General features: G+C 38.9%; 1 protein-coding gene across 1 annotated transcript in view; it reads right to left on the reverse strand.

The window, feature by feature from the left end:
* Positions 1-5,000, reverse strand: part of LOC119585240 (kin of IRRE-like protein 2) — a 93,686-nt gene that overhangs the window by 10,826 nt on the left and 77,860 nt on the right. The window lies entirely within an intron of this gene.

Consider the following 5,000-nt stretch of genomic DNA (forward strand, 5'->3'; position numbering starts at 1 on the left):
CACACACACACATACACACACACACACACATTAGACTGATTTCCTATCTACATATGTGCATAAATTCTAGCAAATGTTCACTCTTGTATTCCTGTTATTTTGTCTTTTCCAGGAAATATATTCCAAGAATTTTCCTTTTTGTTTTGATCAATTGATGCTGTCTTAGATTAAAACCTGTTTGAATATATACTTCGGTGATTTATCTTCGTATCCTTCCCATCTTGTATTGAATAACTGAAAGTTTTACAATGAGCTAGACTACCCACTGCGGCGATTCCATTTAATTTCTTTTGCTATTGTTAAGTTTCATTTTCTTCGTATATTTACTCTGTCATATGTAACAAAGAAGAAGCATACAGAGTATATGTTTAGTATAGTTATTGTATATATATGTATATATATATATATATATATATATATATATATATATATATATATATATATATACATATATATATATATATATATATATATATATATATATATATATATATATATATATATATATATATATATATATAGTTACGATAAGCTTTGCATATTCTTTATCTTAAACTTTATGGATTTTGTTTCTTTGAAAAATCCATCTTGCCTGTATTCTTATCAGTTTAGTGAATGATACTTTTTGCATCATTTGTTATGCTGCATGTGCTAGCATGATGTTGCAGTTATATTAATTTCAATGTCGATAATTAATCCTTGGAAATGCATTGGTTATATCATTTCGATTGTAAATGTGATATGGAAATGAATTGCCTCATTATTATGCAACATCAATTAATGATTATTGAACCAATCTTAACTTCCTAAAGCTTATTTCAGAAATGACCTACTTGCATTGCGTTAACGTTTTATGTTCATCTGTTTTTTGTTTTGCTTTTTTCTGGGATTACAATAATTCTAGATAATTCTATCCGAAATCAAGGACTCCATGGGGTAATGAGAATGTCATGATACGCTGCTAATAGGACCCTTCTTAATCTAGAGAATCAGACTTAATTTTGATAGGCACTATGCATTGCTTTTATTGCGAAGCTTGGTCTTTTTCTTGGTGGATAAAGGTGAGTATTGTATTGTTTTCGGAGAACATTCTGATTTGTAATATGTGTTTAATGAATGCTTCGGTTATTCTTGAGATATAGGACATGGTAGTACATATATGTAAACACACACACACATATATATATATATGCGTTTGCAAATGTATGTAAACACACATATGTGTGTGTGTGTTAGTGTGTGTGTTAGTGTGTGTGTGTGTGTGTGTGTGTGTGTGTGTGTGTGTGTGTGTGTGGTGTGTCAGTGTTCATATAGATACACATGTATACAATACTGTATTTACGTTACCGTATCTACATCCTTTTTATATATGCGTTCGAAAGAATGTAACTCTCAACAAGGTTGTAGGTATTCGGTGTTGCGTATGCAAAGCAAAAACAACAAAAAACAAGCAAACAAAAAAGCCTTTATTTTTCGAAATATCAATATCCTGATATTGTTTTATTGGCGTCGCAATATTACGCAACTTGAGCAAGATCGAATATGAGAAGAGGAAGAAGTCTTTTGAAGCGCCAGAACAATAAGTTTCATAATCTAATACTTTCTAAAAACGTAATTTTTATTTCATTCTCGTTTTCTAATCTTTTCGCCTTTTTTTTTACTTTTCTTTTCTTTTCTTTTTTTCTCTCTCTGTGTTATCCATCTTCCTCACTCTATCTATGGGTCTCTATATTTCCATCTTTCTCTCTCTACCTACCTATCTATCTATCTATCCATCTATTTGTCTATCTATCTATCTATCTATCTATCTATCTATTTATCTATCTATCTATCTATCTATCTATCTATCTATCTATCTATCTATCTATCTATACTTATATATATGTATATATATATATATATATATATATATATATATATATATATATATATATATATATATATACATATATATATATGTATATATATATATATATATATATATATATATATATATATATATCCACGCACTGGCCTATTCTCCTCCGTCTCTTCCTCTCCTTGACTGATTCATCATGCAATATCCGCTTTAACGACCCGTAAATCCTCCGCCACTGAATATTACCCACGCCATTTGTGGGATTGAAAACTCGACAGCAAATCCCTATTGATGCAAAGCCAATATGGGCCCAGTGGGGGTGGGGGGGCAAGGGGTACCAGGCTGGGCTTAGGAGGTGAGGGGTAGGGTTAACGTGGGGGGGGGGGTAGTGCAGAGGGGATGAGTACAAAGAGAAAAGGATGGGTGGGTGAGAGGAAGAGGGGAAAGGGGGTGAGAGGGAGAGAGGGGGGGTGAGAGGGAGAGGGTAGAGGGGAAGTGATGAAGAAGGGGGGAGAAGAGAGGGGGGAGAGGGAGAGAGGAGATGATGAAGAAGAGGGGAGAGGGAAGGAGAGGAGGAACAGATCGGTGTCGAAAGCGCTGCATCTTTGGCGGGCGAGGAACACGAAGTTATAAGTGGTTGCCTGAACACGTCCAAGTTTCATCCGAAGGCCAAATGTAACGACGATATTACCTTAAAAGCCTTTGAAGGTGAGGTCTTAGGACGGCGTTCATGGCGGGGAGCGAAAGGAGGGGGGGGGGAGAGGGATAAGGAGAGGTGGGGAGGGAAAGAGGGGATGGAAGGAGGGGAGGGAAGGGAGGGCGGGAGGGGAGGAAGGGAAAGAGGGATAGGTAGGGAAGGGAAGGTGAGGAGAATTGGCAGGAGAGAGGGGAGAAAGGTTAGTAATGGAAAGAGGGAGGAGGGAGGGAAGGGAAGGAGGGAAGGGAAGAAATAAGAAGAGGGACAGGGAGGGAACGGAGTAGGGAAAGAGGGTAGGGGAGGATGAGGCGAAGAGGAAGAGGGGGAAGAGCAGAGTAAGAGAAGAGGGAGTGAAAGAAGGGAGTAAGGAAGAAGGAGTGAAAGAAGGGAGTAAGGAAGAGTGAGTTAAAGAGGGGAGGAAGGAAAAGGGAGGGGAAGAGGAGAGTAGGGGAAGAAGGAGGAGAGTAGGAGAAGAGGGATGAGGAGAGAGATAAAAGGGAGATGAAGGAGGGTGATAGAGGCAGGTACGAAGATGGAAGCATATATATATATATATATATATATATATATATATATATATATATATATATATATATATATATATATATATATATGTGTGTGTGTGTGTGTGTGTGTGTGTGTGTGTGTGTGTGTATGTGTGTGTGTGTGTGTGTGTGTGTGTGTGTGTGTGTGTGTGTGTGTGTGTTTAAGAGAGAGAGAGAGAGAGAGAGAAATAGAAGAAACAAATACATTTCAATCGTCATCCCTCTTACCTTTTTTCCTTGCACTTCAGCACTCTTCTTTACGTTCCTAGAATTATGTATAAGGCTTGCTTCTTGAGTATATCTCGCAAAATAATGCCATGGCAGCAGGCGCAAAATATACAGGGACACATAAAGAGACACACATACTCTATGCTGTCAACATGTCTTGTCGCCGTGACCCCGCGTGAAAACGTGACCTTGTATACATCACGGGACTCAACACACATTATCCTCTTTGTGTTGTGTGTTTTCTTCTCCATCTTTTTCTTCTTCTTGTCATCTCATCTTCCAGGGTCAAGTGTCTTTTGAAATTCAAATTTCGATTGCGTGTTATCTTTCTGTCTCTCTCTCTCTCTTTCGCTTTCTTCCTATCTCTCTCTCTCTCTCTCTCTCGCTCTCTCTCTCTCTCTCTCTCTCTCTCTCTCTCTCTCTCTCTCTCTCTCTCTCCTCTCTCTCTCTCTCTCTCTCTCTCTCTCTCTCTCTCTCTCTCTCTCTCTCTCTCTCTCTCTCGCTCATTCTCTCTCTCTCTATCTGTCTGTCAACCTTTCTCTATCTTTATCTCCATTTCTTTCTTTCTCTGTATCTGTCTCTCTCTCCTCTCTCTTCCACTTCGCAAGCTCACTCTCCTTGCATCTCCTTCTTTTTAATATCTTCCTCATTGTTTATTCAGTGTGAAAGTCCTCGTCCTCGGTATCATTCTTTGCCCCCTCTCTCCTCTTCCTCCCGGTCCTTGGTTCACTGAGTTTCCCCTTTCTGAGTCTCGATTACTCATCTCTGCCTCATGTCTTCTCATTCTTGCGCTCTTCCTCTTCCCTCTCTTGCAATTATTCTTCTTTTTCTCCTTCTTTGTTTTTTTCAGCCTTGTTTTCGTTTTCCCCGACCAAAGACTGCCTTAGTTCACAGATCTCACCCTGGTTCTCGACGGCAAATATCACTTTTTTTTCTTGCTTTTTTTTCTCCTTTTCATTTATTTACCTTTTCCTTGCTGTCTTGTCCTTTTTCTTTTAGTCGTTTTTTTCATTCGTCCCCTTTTGGTCACCGTGAGCAAAGCCTCTGTTGCTGGTTCTCGATGAAGCATTTCGGTTTTGCGTATTCTCATTCAACTTCTCCTCTCCTTTCTCTCTTTCTTTTCCTTTGCCTTCTCCCCCTTTTGTATCTTCCCCTTTCCTTCTGTTCTCTTATTTCTATTCACCAAGACCGAAGCCGTACTATCTATCTATCTCTCTGTCTATCTTCTATCTATCTCTATCTATCTATCTGCCTATCTTATTCTCTATTTGTCTTTTTGTCTGTCTCTCCTCTCCTCTCTCTCTCTCTCTCTCTCTCTCCTCTCTCTCTCTCTCTCTCTCTCTCTTTCTTTCTTTCTCTCTCTCTCTCTCTCTCTCTCTCTCTCTCTCTCTCTCTCTCTCTCTCTCTCTCTCTCTCTCTCTCTCTCTCTCTCTCTCTCTCTCTCTCTCTCTCTCTCTCTCTCTCTCTCTCTCTCTTAACATCTTGTGTCATTGTTCTTTCTCATTCTTCTTTTCATTCTTCCCCATCTTCTTCCTTTCTTTTCATTTTGCTCCCCTCTCTCCTCTTCCCCTTCTTCTCTTATCTTCTCTTCTACACTTTTCCCCTCTACTCAACGAGAGCGAAGCCATCCCCTGTTGGTTCTTAGAGACACATTTGTTTTCTTTTTCTATTC

The sequence above is a fragment of the Penaeus monodon genome, chromosome 3, assembly GCF_015228065.2.
Source record: "Penaeus monodon isolate SGIC_2016 chromosome 3, NSTDA_Pmon_1, whole genome shotgun sequence".
In the NCBI taxonomy this organism is placed as follows: domain Eukaryota; kingdom Metazoa; phylum Arthropoda; class Malacostraca; order Decapoda; family Penaeidae; genus Penaeus; species Penaeus monodon.